The following is an 18,628-nucleotide window of genomic DNA, read 5'->3' as shown; positions in this document are numbered from 1 at the left end:
TAGAAAGAGAGGCTGTGACATAGACTAGAGATCACATTAGTCGCCAACAGACCAGATCATTTTTTTTTTTTTTTTTTTTTTTTAAGAGGGATTCTGAAATAGAGGGAAAAAAAAAAAACAGTAGCAAATATGAATAAATAGATGCTGCGTGGAAAGGTAACAAACCACCACCCCGTAAAATATAATTTATATATATATATATATATATATATATATATATATATATATATATATATATATATATATATATACATATATATATATATATATATATATATATATATATACATACATACATACATACATACACACACAATATATATATATATATATATATATATATATATATATATATATATATATATATATATATATATATATATATATATATATATATATATATATATATTAAATATAAATAAAATCCATACTCAAATGTAATCTTTATTTAAAATATATTTAATTTTTATTATACATTTTCTAATTATATATTGTAGAAAATGTTATAATTTTTATTATAGAAAAAGACGTTAATAAGAGAAACCAATGAAATACAACTGAAATCATCTAGCACACAAAAATTTGAGTCTGCACAAATTCTATTCCATGCCCATATTTGCGGCAGGATAGTCGCTGGGCCTTTGAAAACCCAGTGTATTCACCCGAAGGGTCTGGAAAAGTCCAGACTGCACAGGATGGAATAGGGATTCTCCTTTCACCCACCCAAGAAATCCGTGAAGTATCAGAGTTAACAGACGGTAGGCTCTACGCCTTAGGCACCTGAAAAGCACAAAAGAGATTTAACTATTTATATAATGTAATATGCTAAGGTATAATATTTCTGAGACTTGCTTACATGTTAAAAATCTGTCCTTTTTGCTCGAAAATTACTTAGAACCCCCCAAACATTAAATATATATACTTTTTTTTAGCAAAGATCCTAGAGAATAAAATGGAGATCCTTGCAATACTTTGTTACACCGTATTTGCGCAGTGGTCTTACAAACACAATTTTGGAAAAAAATATATACTTTTTTAAACAAAAAAAAAAGAAAAAAAAAGTAAAGCCAAATTGTTTTCCTACAATGTGAAAGAGAATGTTACGCCAAGTAAATTGATACCCAACATGTCATGTTTCAAAATAGCGCATGCCAGTGGAATGCGACAAACTTTGGTATTTAAAAATCTCCATAGGCGATGTTGTACATTTTTTTTTTTTTTTTTTTTACAGGTTACCAGTTAAGAGTTAAAAGCGAGAGCAAGAATTCTAGGCCAAGACCTTCTCCAACAGTTGCATCGATACCTCACGTGTGGTTTGAACAGTTTACATATGTGGGCACGACTTGCGTTTGCTTCTGTGCTTCTTGGAGGGACGGGGAGCTTTAAGTCCCCCCCCCCCCCCCCCCCCAATTTATTTAACTTTTACATTTTTACACTGTCTCTTTAAAAAATAAAAAAATACATTTTTTGTCACTTTTATTCCTATTACAAGTAAGGATGAGCTCTGGCGTGTTCGCATAGAACACGTGCAGAGCCCGCCAGGAAGTGTGCACAGCGCTGTGCTAATCACAGCCAGGGAAACATTGTCCCGATGCTCGGCTTCGGGGATCGTGAAAGGTCTCCCTGGCTGTTATTAGCGCAGCGCCGTGCACACTTCCTGGCGGGCTCTGCACGTGTTCTATGCGAACACGCCAGAGCTCATCCTTAATTACAAGGATGTAAACGTCCCTTGTAATATAAATAAGCAGGACAGGGCCTCTTTAAAGCGGAGTTCCACCCATATAAAAGTCAGCAGCTACAAAACGTGTAGCTGCTGACTTTTAATAATCGGACACTCACCTGTCCAGCGATGCGGGCGAACAAAAACCCTGCTCCCCTCCCCCGCATCACTACTGCGCGCTGCGATTGGCCAGGAAATCGTATGGGACCTGTGAGGTGTCCCAGAAGATTGCATGGGGGGAGGTGAACTTCCTTCCGGCACCACAGAGCCCCGGGAGGCAGTGGGAGCTGGATGCCCTTTAAAAAGAGGGTAACTGCAAACCCCCCCCCCCAAAAATGAGTGGAATTTTCGTACGACAGAATACGTCAGAAGAGATGTAATGTGTTGAATCGTTTTGTATGTATTCTTCAGTTTCTGAGCATGTGTAGTCTTGCGCTAACTATTTATTTCACATAAAAAACGTTCTAATAAAAAACTGAAAACGGACATTGAGTGCACATCCCAGAAAAATGTTATAGTCTGCACATCCAGCTTTTGTCTGACAAAAAAAGTGAAAAAAAAAAAAAAAAAAAAAAAAAATCGGCTGTCAAAAGCACAGTACTAATGATCCGAAAATTGGCAGACCGCTCGCCGTACAAATTTTTCTATTGATTTCCGTATCGCGTTTTTTTTGTGCAATTCCTGGAGTTTAGCATTAATCTCAGGTGACTTCTGGTCAGTGCAGTGACATCACACTTTCGTCATCTTCTGCGCCAGAAGCAGAGTGGCCGGTCCTTACTGCGACACAAAATGCTGCTCATAGCCACTCTATGTACTGCAGCACTGTGATCCCAGGCTGAGGGGATACCTACCTTCCGGGGGGGGGGCGGTTCCATGACAGCCTGGACTCACAGGAAGTGGGTTAAATGACATTGGCTGTCATTCCACCCAGAAGAGAAAAAACACCTACTTGGGGGGGGGGGGGGGGGGGGGAATACGTTTTTAAGGGGACAGCATCAAAATAAAGGTGAAGTTTTTTTGTTTTGTTTAATGCCGAGCCAATAAATTTTTTTTTTTTTTTAATAGCATTAAAAGGGCCGATTCAGATCATTTCAGTATTTGGTGGAAGCCATTTCTTGGGGACAGTATTGGAGAGATTCCTGCAAAGCAGCTTTCCCCATTTTGAGGGACTGCAAATATCCCTGCTGGATTGTTTCTTGATTTTTTTGTATATCATGAAGAATGTCACAGGAGGATCTAGGCATACAAAAGGTGGGCGGGAACAACCAAAACTCCCAGAGGGACAGGACCAAAGTCAGGAATTACGCCAGGGAGAGCTCATTGTTGTATCATACAAGACATATAGGGAGCCAGGGATGGACTCAGATTTAGGTGGAATGACCTTTTAACAGAACCTTGTAAATTCTATCACACCTGCACAAAGTACACTCCTCACCATCATAAGTGCGGCCCGATTGTGGCGTCTAATACACACTCCGGCTGACTTGGCCCCCGTGACCCTGGTCCTTGTCTTGATGAGCTCAAGATTCTTCTCCCTTAGCACGCACTGTATAACGATGGAATGTCTTGTAATTAAATGCCTTCTTCCTGTATAAGAAAGACAAAGAACCCAATAAGATTATTCTAAAATACCACCTGTAAAAACACCTCCCCCTGCAGTCCCAGTGTGAAAGCCAGAGAGCTGGAGGTTCACCCTAAAAACAAATGTTTAACATTAGAGCCAGCAAACTAAGTACATTTACTTTTGGCAGGTAATTTTTTTTTTTTTTTTCTGTACATACCTTAATATCCTGATTTTGTCCAGGGCTTCCGCGTTCTGATGACTCCGGGACTGGGAGTTCCTATCCTTCGGGGTTCGATGATTGACGGCTTGTGAAACAGGTCCCCTGTCGCACAACGTGCGTCACCAGATTCCCGGAGATAGCCAAGCTGCGAGTCGGCACTATACAGTGTTTTCTGTACAGAGAAACAAAAAAAAAAAAAAAAGACCTCCCGAAAATAAATGTCCTTAGTATTAGGGTTGTCCAGATACCGATACCAGTATCGGTATCGGGACCGATACCGAGTATTTGCGCTAGTACTCGTACTCGCGCAAATACTCCCAATACCAAAATAGAATACTTTTTTTTTTTTTTTTTGTGACATCGAACACAAATTGGATGGAACCATTGGATGGCACTGATAGGTGGCACTGGCATTGATTGAATGGCACTCATAAATGGATGGCACTGATAGGTGGCACTGGCATTGATTGGGTGGCACTGATGAGATGCACTAATAAGCTGCCTCCCTGCACTGATGCACTAATGGGCACTGATCTGCACTGATAGGTGGCACTGGCTAGCTGCACTTTTGGGCACTGGCACCGATGAGCTGCACTGACAGTGATCACTCCTTCAATGACATGTAGTTTTCCAGTACCGTATGCTAAAAAACAGCCCCACACCATGATGTACCAGTTCTTCATAATTCTAAAGAAAATATCTTTGGTCTGTATTGTGGTTTGAAAACGGTCACATGACATTAAAAAAAAGTATCGGTATTCGGTATCGGCGGGTACTTGAAAAAAAGTATCGGTACTTGTACTCGGTCCTAAAAAAGTGGTATCGGGACAACCCTAGTTAGTATCATTAGTATGCTAGATCTAATTTTAATTTTTTTTTTTTTGGGTGAACCCCCACTTGAACCCTTTATTCGGCCGCTAGTGGGCGTTAAAAGTGCCCTGCCATCAGCCAAATAGCGCCACTAAAACTAGCGGCGTTTAACTGTCGACACCCGCCCATGTGTGAAAGGGCTCTAAGGCCCCATTCACACCTGAGCATCCCCCAAAAACATATATAAACGTTTTTTTTTTCCCTCAGTTTAGGCCGATACGTATTCTTCTACCTATTTTTGGTAAAAAAAAAAAAATCGCAATAAGTGTTTATCGATTGGTTTGCGCAAAATTTATAGCGTTTACAAAATAGGGGATAGTTTTATTGCATTTTTATTAATTTTTTTTTTTTTACTGCGACATTATGGCGGACACTTCGGACAATTTTGACACATTTTTGGGACCATTGTCATTTTCACAGTACAAAATGCATTTAAATTGCATTGTTTGTGAAAATGACAATTGCAGTTTGGGAGTTAACCACAGGGGGCGCTGTAGGAGTTAGGGTTCACCTAGTGTGCGTTTACAACTGTAGGGGGGTGTGGCTGTAGGACTGACGTCATCGATCGAGTCTCCCTATAAAAGGGATCACTCGATCGATACGCCGCCACAGTGAAGAACGGGGAAGCCGTGTTTACATACGGCTCTCCCCGTTCTTCAGCTCCGGGGAGCGATCGCGACTATAAACGTTTATAGCCGCGCCGTCGTCCCGGATCGCTCCCTATAGGACCCCCCACCCGCTAGAAGGCAGGGACGTATATATACGCCCATCTGCCTGTACGTGCCATTCTGTGGACGTAAATAGGCATGCAGCGGGCGTTAAGTGGTTAAATACCACCAAAAGAAAGCTATCTGTGTGGAAAAAAAAAATCATAAACATGTCATACGGGTACAGTGTAGCATGACCGCGCAATTGTCAGAATAGGGCAGCGCTGAAAATTGGCCTGGGCAGTAAGTGCCCGGTAAGCAAGTGGTTAAAACGCATACCAGCCCACCTGCTAAGTAAATGGTTAAGGCGACTTTAAAAAAGTATGTTTACAGGGATTATGCATCAAATAAATAAATTCCCTGGGTTTTTTTGCATTAAAAATTTCTGACTCACAGTTACGCATTTTTTGTGCTTTTTGCACATTTGCACTACAGTATGTGTTCCATAGGAAACCATGTTAAATGGACTGTAGTGAAAATCTGCACAATGCATAGGTGTGGATCAGGCCTGAGTGGTTTGCTGTTAAAGCATTACATGTGTGTGGTCTGGGACTAAGCTCAAGTAACCAATTAACCACTTAAGCCCCGGATCATTTTGCAGCTAAAAGGCCCCTTTTTGCGATTCGGCACTGCGTCGCTTTAACCGACAATTGCGCAGACGTGGCTTCCAAACAAAATTGTCGTCCTTTTTTTCCCCACAAATAGAGCTTTCTTTTTGTGGCATTTGATCACCTCTGCAGTTTTTATTTTTGGCGCTAAAAAAAAAAATAGAGCAACAATTTTGGGAAAAAAAAAAAAAAAAAAAAAGCAATATTTTTTAATTTTTGCTATAAAAAATATCCCTCAAAAATATATATAAAAAAACGTTTTCCTCAGTTTAAGCCAAAATGTATTTTTGTACATTTTTTTTTTCAAAAATATCGCAATAAGCATTTGATTAGTTTGCGCAAAAGTTATAACGAATACAAAATAGGGGATAGTTTTATGGCATTTTTATATTATAATACATATATATATATATTTTTTTTTTCCATCTTCTAGCTCTTTCCTCCCCCAGCCTGACTGTCCCGGGTCCTCCCCTTCTGATCACTGGCTTTCAGTTCTTTCAATCATTTAGACTTATGACCAGGGCTTTTTTTCAGGGGGAACTTGGGGGAACTCAGTTCCACCACCTTTGGCTCAGACCCTTTGGTGCCTGCTCACCACAATCACTTGTAAACACAGAAGTCTGGTTTCTGTGTTTACAAGTGACTGCTCTGCACTCTGTGTGTAACCCCCCTGAACTCTGCACTCCGTATGTAATGCAATCCTGGTATTTAATGCCACTTTAAGACCCTTCTACTGTTTGTGAAATCTGAACAGGGTCGTGGTTGAGTTCCTGCACCTATTTTCTGAGAAAAAAAGCTCTGCTTATGACCCGTACACACGATCTGAAAATCGGCCCGGTGCCTGTTCTTTTTCAAAACAGGCACCGGAGCTCCATACATTATTAACCAAAGAGGGCAGAAGGAGGTAAAAAAAAAAAAGTGGCTTAACCTCTTTAAAGGGGTTGTAAAGGTATATATTTTTTTCCTAAATATCTTCCTTTACCTTAGTGCAGTCCTCCTTCACTTACCTCATCCCTCCATTTTGCTTTTAAATGTCCTTATTTCTTCTGAGAAATCCTCACTTCCTGTTCTTCTGTCTGTAACTCCACACAGTAATGCGAGGCTTTCTCCCTGGTGTGGAGTGTCGGGCTCGCCCCCTCCCTTGGGGGTACAGGAGAGTCAGGACGCTCTCTACGTTGCAGATAGAGAAAGGAGCTGTGTGTTAGTGGGCGTCCTGACTCTCCTGTAGTCCAAGGGAGGGGGCGAGCATGACACTCCACACAGTAATGTGAGGCTTTCTCCCTGGTGTGGAGTTACAGATGAACAGGAAGTGAGGATTTCTCAGAAGAAATAAGGACATTTAAAAGCAAAATGGAAGAATGAGGTAAGTGAAGGAGGACTGCACTAAGGTAAAGGAAGCTATTTAGGAAAAAATAAAATATACCTTTACAACCCCTTTTAAAGTGATTTCACTCCACTTAAAAATACATAAACAAAAACAGTGCTGCGCTACTGAATAGATATTTTCAGATAAGATAAATTCACGTGCAAATATAAATCAATAAGACCACTGAATTAATATACGTGAATCAAAGTCCATAAAAACTGGTGACTGAAGTGGATCCAAAACTATGAATTCATTCAGGAGTCGGGACACAGACACAGTCCTCCGCCACGCCTCTGACACTATGTTACACATAGAGCAGCGGCTGCCTGCTGATGCTGAGACTTAGTTGCTTGCCGCTGAGAGAAGAAAGTAAGAACACCAGTGGCTGGGCGCCTTAGGCAGCTGCCTAGTGGTAGCATCGTGTCTTGTCGAGCTGGCTCCCCTATCGGATAGGGTCCGGCCTCGACTGCGCAGTCAGAGGCCACGTAAATCTCCGAACCTGAACACCCGCTCGCTCCCGATGATACACGCCATGCAGCAAGGGGCCAAAAAAGGGGCGGAGACTGATGTCATATTGACCAGTGCTTTGATGCTTGGTTATACACGCTGCTCTATACAGCAAGGTGCGGATGGGATATTGAGCAGTGCTTCTTTTGGGGGGGGGGGGGGGTGGTGGTTTTCTCAATAAAATACATGTCTCACATCCGCCCCTTGCTGTATAGAGCGGCGTGTACTATAGTACACCGTGCATTACAAAGCTTCGGCGACGAGTATAAACAAGCATTGGAAACAAGCGCGTCTACAGCTGACGAATAGCCGTTAAAGCGGGAGTTCACCCTAAAAAAAAAATTTTAACCTTAGATTGAGGCTCATTTTGTGAAGGGGAATCGGGTGTTTTTTTAAAATCGAAGCAGTACTTACCGTTTTAGAGAGCGATCTTCTCCGCCGCTTCCGGGTATGGTCTTCGGGACTGGGCGTTCCTATTTGATTGACAGGCTTCCGACGGTCGCATCCATCGCGTCACGAGTAGCCGAAAGTCGGTGCGGCTCTATACGGCGCCTGCGCACCGACGTTCAGCTACTTTCGGAAAATCGTGACGCGATGGATGCGACCATCGGAAGACTGTCAATCAAATAGGAACGCCCAGTCCCGCAGCCCATACCCGGAAGCGGCTGAGAAGATCGCTCTCTAAAACGGTAAGTACGGCTTCGATTTAAAAAAAAACTAGCCGATTCCCCTTCATAAAATGAGCAGGAATCTAAGATTAAAAATTAACATTACCGGGTGAACCTCCACTTTAAGGCTCGCTGATTTCCATTGGCTCGGATTGCGCCTGCACATTCAAGGGGGAACCATATCGATAGGAAGAACCATATCATTAGAACACGGGCCCTGCAGGGGGGGGGGGCACTTGCCCCCTATTGCGGACACCCATGGTGCCCATCAGCTACACTTCAATAGAGAACAATGAACATTCTCCCTGTGCAGCACATGGCAGGACCCAACCCTCCTATATAGTAAATGAGGCGCAGACAATATATAAATAACACAGGGAGACATCCCAGGCACTCTCACCCCTCCATGCTGCTCACGTGCGACTCAGTTTTCACTTTACTCCCGCGTGAATGACCTCACTTCCGCCCCGCCCAGCCCAGTCTACTTCAGCTCTGACCCAAAACAAACCGTAAGCCCCGCCCGGCGGAACGTCATTGGTCCACCCCATGGCAGTCCGACTGTGGTTGGTGCGGAAGACGCCCACTGGCCTCAGGTCGCCTGCGGATTGGTTAGTCAGGCCGTCGCTCCTGACTGTCAGTCTGGGGCTGAGGGGAGAGGCGAGGAGCGGCCGTGTGAAGAGACTGAGCCCCGGAGAGAAGGTGAGGAGGAATGTGCTGACACACGGGTACTCCTCACACCGGGTGTCCGTACACTGAGCATTGGCATAGTTACCAACACTCACAGATATACCGGGAAAGTCACAGCAGCCACAATCCTTATCTCTGTGTGTGTAATGATCAACCTGTCCTGACCTCCCCACCCCCATACACAGAACATTCTACACATTCATGGCCTGTGTGAGAAGCCTCTGCTGTCAGCTGAGTCTATGGTGTCATGTCCGCAGTCTCTGACCATCTCTTATACCATGTCTGCAGTCTCTGCCCTTCTCCTGTATCATGTCTGCAGTCTCTGACCATCTCCTGTATCATGTCTGCAGTCTCTGACCATCTCTTATACCATGTCTGCAGTCTCTGACCATCTCTTATACCATGTCCGCAGTCTCTGACCATCACCTGTATCATGTCTGCAGTCTCTTACCATCTCCTGTATCGTGTCTGCAGTCTCTGACCATCTCTTATACCATGTCTGCAGTCTCTGACCATCTCCTGTATCGTGTCTGCAGTCTCTGACCATCTCTTATACCATGTCTGCAGTCTCTTACCATCTCTTATACCATGTCTGCAGTCTCTGACCATCTCCTGTATCGTGTCTACAGTCTCTTACCATCTCTTATACCATGTCTGCAGTCTCTGACCATCTCCTGTATCGTGTCTGCAGTCTCTGACCATCTCTTATACCATGTCTGCAGTCTCTGACCATCTCTTATACCATGTCTGCAGTCTCTGACCATCTCTTGTATTACGTCCGCAGTCTCTGACCTTCTCCTGTATCATGTCCGCAGTCCCTGACCATCTCTTGTACCATGTCTGCAGTCTCTGACCATCTCCTGTATCGTGTCCGCAGTCTCTGACCATCTCTTGTATTACGTCCGCAGTCTCAGACCATCCCTTGTATCATGTCCGCAGTCTCTGACCATCTCCTGTATCATGTCCGCAGTCTCTGACCATCTCTTGTACCATGTCTGCAGTCTCTGACCATCTCTTGTACCATGTCTGCAGTCTCTGACCATCTCTTGTACCATGTCTGCAGTCTCTGACCATCTCTTGTACCATGTCTGCAGTCTCTGACCATCTACTGTATCATGTCCGCAGTCTCTGACCATCTCTTGTATTACGTCCGCAGTCTCAGACCATCCCTTGTATCATGTCCGCAGTCTCTGACCATCTCCTGTACTATGTCCGCAGTCTCTGACCATCTCTTGTACCATGTCCGCAGTCTCTGACCATCTCCTGTACTATGTCCGCAGTCTCTGACCATCTCTTGTACCATGTCCGCAGTCTCTGACCATCTCTTGTACCATGTCTGCAGTCTCTGACCATCTCTTGTAACATGTCTGCAGTCTCTGACCTGGTCGAGTCAGGTTGCACCGATACCCCTTTATACTGCACCTTGAAAAAGTATTCATACCCTTTGAAATTTCCCACATGTTGTCATGTTACAACCAAAAACGTAAATGTATTTTATTGGGATTTTATGTGATAGACACAACACTAAGTGACACATCATTGTGAAGTGGAAGAAAAACTATAAATGCTTTTAAAAATGTTTACAAATATGTGAAAAGTGTGGCGTACATTTGCGGCCATTGACACAGACGGTAGGACTTGGCCCCGCCCCCCTGGTTTCCGTGTCACTGGATTTGATTGACGGCAGCAGGGGCCAATGGCTTCGAAGGGCGTATGTGGCATTCACCATGTGTGGGTAGCCCAGGGCCGCCATCAGGAATTATGGGGCCCCTTACACAGCTTCAGGCATGGGCCCTCCTGGAGCAGAGAACCAGGGGGGGGTGCCGCCTGAAATTGGGAAGCAGGGAGGGGGGGGGGCTGCCGCGAATTGAGAAGCTGGGGGGCCCTTTACAAAAAAAAAAGAAAAAAAGAACAAATAAAGAAAAATATATATATATAACAAAAGGGGGGTAGCCATCTGGGGCCCTGAGGACCTCTGGGCCCTTTAATTAAAAAAATAAAAAAATAAAAAACATATAAATATATAAACAAAAATAAACATTTATAAAAAAAAAAGGTGGACTGGTGACCAGATGGTCACCAGTCATCTCTATGACCGTCGGAGGCCCGGGCGCAACGTTATGACGTCGCGCCCGGAACCCGGAAGTAATCAAAGCCGCAATCGCGGCTGTTGGCATGTGATCGGTGATTTTTTTTTTTTTTTTTTTTTTTTTCACCGATTTCATGCTTGTAAGCCTGGAGGAGAGATGTGGGGTCTTATTGACCCCACATCTCTCCATAAAGAGAAAGTGTAAAAATAAAAAAAAATTCTCAGTTTAGGCCGATACGTATTCTACATATTTTTCGTAATAAAAAAATCACAATAAGCGTTTGGTTTGCGCAAAAGTTATAGCGTTTACAAAATAGGCATTTTTCTTAATATTTTTTCACTTTTTTTCGGTACTGCGACATTATGGCGGACACTTCGGACACTTTTGACACATTTTTGGGACCATTGCCATTTTCATAGCGATCAGTGCTATAAAAATGCATTGGATTACTATAAAAATGCCACTGGCAGGGAAGGGGTTAACGCCAGGGGGGGGAGGGGTTAATCATGTTCCCTGGGTGTGTTCTAACTGAAGGGGGGGTGGGACTCACTAGGGGAAATGACTGATCGCTGTTCATACATTGTATGAACAGACGGTCAGGCATTTCTCCCCTGACAGGACCGGGAGCTGTGTGTTTACACACACAGCTCCCGGTCCTCGCTCTGTGACGAGCGATCGCGGGTGCCCGGCGGCGATCGGGGCCCGCTGGGCACGCGCACGGGAGTCGGGGGCGCGCGCGCCCCTATTGGCTGCTGGGGGAGGTGACGTTATATTACGTGCTGTCGCCCAGCAGAGCCGACCTGTCACCGTATAACTGCGGCGGCTGGTCGGCATGCTATAAAACATTTGTTGTCGGAAAAATCCGATAACATTTGACTGATGGAGCGCACAAACGGTCTGATTTTCCGACAAAACCTTCCATCACACAATTGTCGGAAAATCCGATCGTGTGTACAAGGTTTTACAATCCCAGAGAGCTTGGCTTACTGCAATCCACAGGAGGGGAATGGGTGAAAAAATTGAGCCACCCACACATACCTTCCTAGAAGGGCTCTTTCACATGAGTAAAAGCAGGTCGCGATCACCGCCGGGCACCCGCGATCGCTCGTTACAGAGCGGGGACCGGGAGCTGTGTGTGTAAACACTCAGCTCCCGGTCCTATCAGGGGAGAAATGCTGATCTTCTGTTCATACAATGTATGAACAGCGATCAGTCATTTCCCCTAGTGAGGCCCCCCCCCCCCCCACAGTTAGAACACACCCAGGGAACATACTTAACCCCTCCCCCCCCCTAGTGTTAACCCCTTCACTGCCAGTGGCATTTTTATAGTAATCCAATGCATTTTTATAGCACTGATCGCTATGCCAATGGTCCCAAAAATGTGTCAAAAGTGTTCGCCATAATTTCGCAGTACCGAAAAAAAATCACTGATCGCCGCCATTACTAGTAAAAAAAAAATATTAATAAAAATGCCATAAAACTACCCCCTATTTTGTAAACGCTATAACTTTTGCGCAAACCAATCAAACGCTTATTGCGATTTATTTTTTTATGAAAAATATGTAGAATATCGGCCTAAACTGAGGAAAAAATCGTTTTTTTATATATATTTTTGGGGGATATTTATTATAGCAAAAAGTAAAAAATATAAATTTTTTACAAAATTGTCGCTCTATTTTTGTTTATAGCGCAAAAACTCAAATACCACCAAAAGAAAGCTCTATTTGTGGGGGAAAAAGGACGCCAATTTTGTTTGAGAGCCACGTCGCACGACCGCGCAATTGTCAGTTAAAGCGACGCAGTGCCGAATCGCAAAAAGTGCTCTGGTCTTTGACCAGCAATATGGTCCGGGGGGTTAAGTGGTTAAAGTGGTTGTAAACCCTTACAGACCACTTTGACCTACAGGTAAGCCTAAATTAAAGGGACACTAAAGGTAAACGTTTTTTCACCTTAATGGATCCTATGCATTAAGGTGAAAAAAAAATCTGACACTCCTGGTATCATGGCGACGACGGAGGAGGTAAGTAATTCATAATGAGCTAGTATGCATACTAGCTCATTATGCTTTTTTATTTTTAAGAGAGGGTTTACTTCCTCTTTAAAGAAGGGCATGGGAAGCCAGGGGGGGGGGGTGTTAAAACGGCAGTTTTTTCTTGTGTGAAGGAGTAATTCTAGGAAGGGTTGTCCCGATACTGGTATCGGGACCGATACCGAGAATTTGCGTGAGTACTTGTATTCGCACAATTGCTCCTGATGCTTGATCCAATACCTGTGAAAGGCAGGCAGAGTCAGAGGCTGCGCGCAACCGGAAGTCAGCGGGCGGAGTGAGAGGGCGGAGCAGAGAGCGAGTCCTTAGTAAGGATGAGCTCTGGCGTGTTCGCATGCTACACGTGCAGAGCCCGCCAGGAAGTGGGCACGGCGCTGCGCTAATCACAGCCAGGGAGACATTTCCCGATCTCTGCAGCCGAGCCTCGGGAAATGTCTCCCTGGCTGTGATTAGCGCAGCGCCGTGCACACTTCCTGGCGGGCTCTGCACGTGTAGCATGCAAACACGCCAGAGCTCATCCTTAGTCCTCAGCAGTGGAACTAGGTAAGCTGGCAGGATCGGTGACCGGAACTTGTCACATTCTGTCGCCATCAGCGGTTGAACACATCGACGCCCATCTTGGCACACCCTGCACTCGTCCGCAGTAAGCCAGCAGAGGACACCTTGTTACACCCAGCCCATATATTAGTTCAGGCTGGGTGTAACAAGATGTCCGGTGCTGCTTACTGCACCCGAGTGCAGGGTGTACCAAGATGGCCGTTGCAGCACAGGATTGCAAAATATATCCTTTCCTCTCATGTCATTTATTGCTGCATTTCAGGGCGTGCCCAAAAGTGCCACCTGCCAGTGCCCATCAGTCAAACTATCACATGACATTAAAAAAAAAAAACAGTATCGGCTAGTACTTGGGGGGGGGAATTATCAGTACTTGTACTTAGTCTTAAAAAAAGTATCAGGACAACCCTTATGTGTGGGTGGCTCCATTGTTATCAGAGTGCTGAGTGATGTTTACAGACGCACAAGTGCTATGACTCAGTGTGTTACATGTTGGTTTCATTTTCCCCCCCAGCTCCTTCCACCGGAGTATCGCTGTCATGTAGGAAGAGAAGTGACCAGAGGAGAGCGATCTATAAAGAGTGAGTGTCACTGCGGGGTCTTTATAGGGTTACACAATGTCTCTGGTTTTCAGGGTCTCGGGACTTGACATTTTCTCCCTGCATTTCAGCACTGAACACGTGTATAATGAAAGCTGTATCTCTGTGCGGGTTACTTTCAGTTTGTTCATGTTTTCTGGGACATAAAGGGTTATATTTGTAAGGCAGCGAGTCTGAGTCTGATGTATTGTCACAGTTTGCTGCCTATCCTAGAATGCTCCGGAAGTCACGTGGCGGCCAACTGCGCATGCGCGATGCGTTCCAAACGCAAATGCGATGCGTTCCAATGGATTCACGACAGTGCACACCAGTGAAACCTCGGTCGGCATCCAGGCTCTTTCCTTAAAGCGGAGGTTCACCCATACCTTACACATTTTCCCCTTCGCGTTATGCTCGTTTTGTCTAGGGGAATCGGCAATTTATTTTAAAATATGTGCAGTACTTACCCGTTTACGAGACGCATCCTCTCCGTCGCTTCCGGGTATGGGCTGCGGGAATGGGCGTTCCTTCTTGATTGACAGTCTTCCGAGAGGCTTCCGACGGTCGCATTCATCGCGTCACGATTTTCCGAAAGAAGCCGAACGTCGGTGCGCAGGCGCAGTATAGAGCCGCACCGACGTTCGGCTTCTTTCGGCTACGAGTGACGCGATGGATGCGACCGTCGGAAGCCTCTCGGAAGACTGTCAATCAAGAAGGAACGCCCGCTCCCGAAGACCCATACCCGGAAGCGACGGAGAAGATGCATCTCGAAAACGGGTAAGTACTGCTCATATTTTAAAACAACTAGCCGATTCCCCTAGACAAAACGAGCATGAAGCTAAGGGGAAAAGAGAAAAAAATAAATAAATGGGTGAACTCCCGCTTTAACATCCCCGTGGATTGGAGGATGTTAAAAAAAGAGCCAGGAGGCCGAGTGAGCGGAGCGAGCCGTCCCAGCGCCCTGAATGCCGGGTTCGCTGGTGTATACTGTCGAAAATCCATTGGAACGCATCGCACTTGCGTTTGGAACGCATCACGCATGCGCAGTTGGCCGCCACGTGACTTCCGCAGCATTCTAGGATAGGCAGCAAACTGTGACACTACATCTGACATTCATCGAGGGGTTCATTCACACATGCGGTTGGGTTGATGGGGTGGCAGTAAAACCACACCTTTATGCCGCGTACAAAAGACGCTTTCCCCGACTTGTTCATTCCCTGACTTAGTTGGGGTAGGCGGTACACTTTGGTGGGGGTGGGTCAGCCACGCCCTGTGACCTTTGACCTCTGGGAACCCACCTTCTGACCTTTGGGGGAGGTCCCTGTTCCAATTCCTGGGTCCTAGCCATATTCTTCAATGGGAAACCCTAACCCCCAACCCTAACCCTAAAAAACAGTTGTGTGTCCATTAAAAATTTAGAACATGCTCTATTTTTTCTCCTCGTTTTTCTCGTCATGAAAAACGGTCGTGTGTACGCTTTAACGACAGGAAAAAAAAACGCACGTGCTCAGAATAAAGATATGAGATGGGAAATTGGCATAATCAGCCCAAAGGGTGGCGCCATTCGAATGGAACTTCCCCTTTTATAGTGCCGTCGTACGTTTTGTATGTCACTGCGCTTTGCTCGAGCATTTTTTATCACGATCGTGTGTAGGCAAGGCCGGCTTGAGAGGAATCGCGTCGAGAAAAACTTTGTTTTTTTCCATGACATGAAAAATGGTCGTGTGTACGCGGCATTAGATTTAGAGGCAGCATGTGGTGGGGGGGTGTACACAATAGGCGGCAGGAATTAAACCTCCATTCACGTTCGGTGGGCACCATCCTCTGTTGCACACGACCCACAAACACAATCACTTGAAACTGCGCTGCAACCTCCCCACAAATGCATGCAATGCACACGTTTGCTGCAAGTGCCGCATTTAAGGGGGGGCCAAATCGGGCAACAAATTTTGTATTTTCTCCTCATTGCCTGGCATATGCCTCTGAAATACGATCCCTGCGTGGAATACTTTTCAGAGGAGCAACAGTCCTTGGTGCCAGGGCTGTCTTTAATGTTGATTGGGCCATGGGCAAAAATTTTCTTGGGGGGGGCCATGCAATTTCGCTCTCAATGTACAATAAATATCAGCTAGACTTTAAAATCAGTTTACTGTATCAGACAAAGTAGGGGATAGTTTTATTGCATATCGCGATGAGCGATTTTTTTTTTTTTCATGACTGCGACATTATGGCGGACACATTTTTGACACATTTCTTTATCGTACATCACGGGACACAGAGCGGCATTCATTACTATATGGGTTATATGGAGTACCTTCAGGTGTAGACACTGGCAATCTCAAACAGGAAATGCCCCTCCCTATATAACCCCCTCCCATAGGAGGAGTACCTCAGTTTTTCCGCCAGTGTCTTAGGTGTTAGTCATGGTTTAGCTTGCCTCCACATCCTTGGGATTAGGTGAGCTAACCGGTTCTGTCCAAAAAAGCCTCAGCGCTAAAGTGGTCAGTAACCGGACCCCAAACCCTTGGGGTATAGCCCATAATGCTTTTCTTTTTAGAGAGCTGGACCCTGGGCCCAGAACTTAGAAACCTTTGGGTGCCTAATGTTTCTGTTGCCAGAGTGCTATATGGGCCCAGGACAGTGGATCCTTCATAGGAACCCAGGGCCTGAAGGTCTAGACATCCCCACCGAGATGGGGGAAGATTGGGCCTCTTGCTTGGCAAAGTCCTGCGGCATGGAGCAGGTAAGTGAGGGGAAAACTTGCGGAACTTGGTTCTTAGCAGGTTTTTTCTGGGGGGTCACAGGGGACATGCCTAAAGTTATGCACTGCATCTGGCAAACTAGTCACATATCATAAAGATAGGATGGCTCTATATGTATTATTCCCCATAAGATGTGACCTCCCTTGTAGTGTTGGAAAAGCATTGAGTGGGGCCTGTGTGATATAAAAGTATATGTGTGTGTCAGAGAGCTGTGCTTACCTGCAAGCCTCCAGGCGATGCTCCATTCAGTCTTCCTCCTCACGGCCTGCAAAGCAGGCAAAACGCCGACCTCTGGAGCAGAGAGGTCCCTTCCTCCCAACCCCACCCCCCCCCTGTCGGGAGGGGCATTTCCTGTTTGAGATTGCTGGGGGGGGAAGGGCGGGTCAGTGGCTTAAGGAAGGGGCGGCCCTTCCTTGTTTGTTCCATATAGCTCATTCAATACTTTGGAACTGAGGAGGAAAGACCAGAACGGCAAGCACGGGGCGCCGAGGACACACAGTGGCCAGAAAGAATATTGCAGTCTTCAGAAAGACTGTTTTCAAGCCTAGAAATAGGCTGTTTCTTTTCCATCTCATAGTTTTTCTTGCAATACTACTCAGGGGGACAGAATGTTTTTTCTTTCCTAGATTTGAAAAAAAAAAAAAAAAAAAAAAGATTTTTTTTTTGAAAAAAAAAAAAAAAAAAAGTGTCATCTAGGGGAGAGGAAGCATTTTTTATCCCCCAAACAGGTGTTTGGGCATTTAACTATTTATAAGTCCCAGGTACCAATAAGTAGCAGGTGTACCTCGGTATTGTACCATGGCATCAAAAAACAAGGGTACAAGAGGTGGGGATTCCCCCAGAGAGTCTGAGGTCTCGGACAATGCTATGCCGCTGCTTTCCCCACAGGGAGCCTTGGGGCCATCGGGATCTGGGGCTGGAGCTGACGCGGGTCAGTCCAACCCTAAGATGGTCACGGAGGAGGTATTACTCACCTCTTTAAAAGAGATGCAGAAAAGCATGGGTAAAATGATAGCCGCAGCTATGCGGGGCAGTAAGCGGAATAGATCTCCGTCGCCCGAGCGCGGACCCTCAGAAGAGGAGGTCCTTTCCTCAGGGGAATTGGACGACCTCTTGGACAAGGACCAAGTAGGTTCAGGGATCGAAGATCCGGATACAGAGGAGTCTGGGGCAGTCTCCCTGAGGGAGAGCTGGTGGATTCAAGGATTGTCGGACTTGGTCCATAGGGCATTCAACTTGCCAGTACCAGATCTCCAGGTATCGACGGTTTCAGCTTTGGGCTCACTGAGGGCGCCTCAAAGCAATGCTGTGTTTCCGATCCATCCTCTATTAGAGGGAGTTTTGTTCCAAGATTGGAACAAGCCAGATAAGATCTTCTTACCACCTAAGAAGTTCTCTGTCCTATATCCTATGGAAGATAAATTTTCCAAGAAATGGGCTACTCCTGCAATGGACGCAGCCATCTCATGTGTTAACAAATCGTTAACATGCCCTGTAGAAAACATACAGGTGTTCAAGGATCCAGTTGATAAGCGCTTGGAAGCACTACTTAAGAACTCCTTCACTACTGCAGGGGCAGTAGTACAGCCAGCTGTGGCTGCGATTGGGGTCGCTCAAGCATTATCGGATCAATTTAAGCAGATGCTTAAACTTATTCCTGCCCAGCAGGCAGAAGAATT

The 18,628-nt window shown here is 45.4% G+C and overlaps 1 protein-coding gene and 1 long non-coding RNA gene across 3 annotated transcripts in view; one reads left to right on the top strand and one right to left on the bottom strand.

Moving 5' to 3' along the window:
- Window positions 1-499: 499 nt before the first annotated feature.
- LOC120944211 lies at window positions 500-8,697 on the bottom strand. Of its 2 annotated transcripts, none has more exons than XR_005750365.1 (3): window positions 8,631-8,697; window positions 3,156-3,307; window positions 500-780 (listed from the first exon to the last, which is right to left on the bottom strand). It is a non-coding gene; the product is annotated as an uncharacterized LOC120944211 (long non-coding RNA). The 2 variants fall into 2 exon arrangements; XR_005750366.1 differs by lacking the exon at window positions 8,631-8,697 and adding an exon at window positions 3,502-3,543.
- Window positions 8,698-8,828: 131 nt separating this feature from the next.
- Window positions 8,829-18,628, top strand: part of ATG9A (autophagy related 9A) — a 77,644-nt gene continuing 67,844 nt past the window's right edge. The window contains exons 1-2 of the mRNA XM_040358170.1: window positions 8,829-8,929; window positions 14,124-14,190. The gene's annotated coding sequence lies outside the window, so the exon portion shown is untranslated. The remainder of the gene's footprint in view (window positions 8,930-14,123; window positions 14,191-18,628) is intronic.

The sequence above is a fragment of the Rana temporaria genome, chromosome 6 (assembly GCF_905171775.1).
Source record: "Rana temporaria chromosome 6, aRanTem1.1, whole genome shotgun sequence".
In the NCBI taxonomy this organism is placed as follows: Eukaryota; Metazoa; Chordata; class Amphibia; order Anura; family Ranidae; genus Rana; species Rana temporaria.
This window is presented reverse-complemented; position numbering and strand designations above follow the sequence as displayed.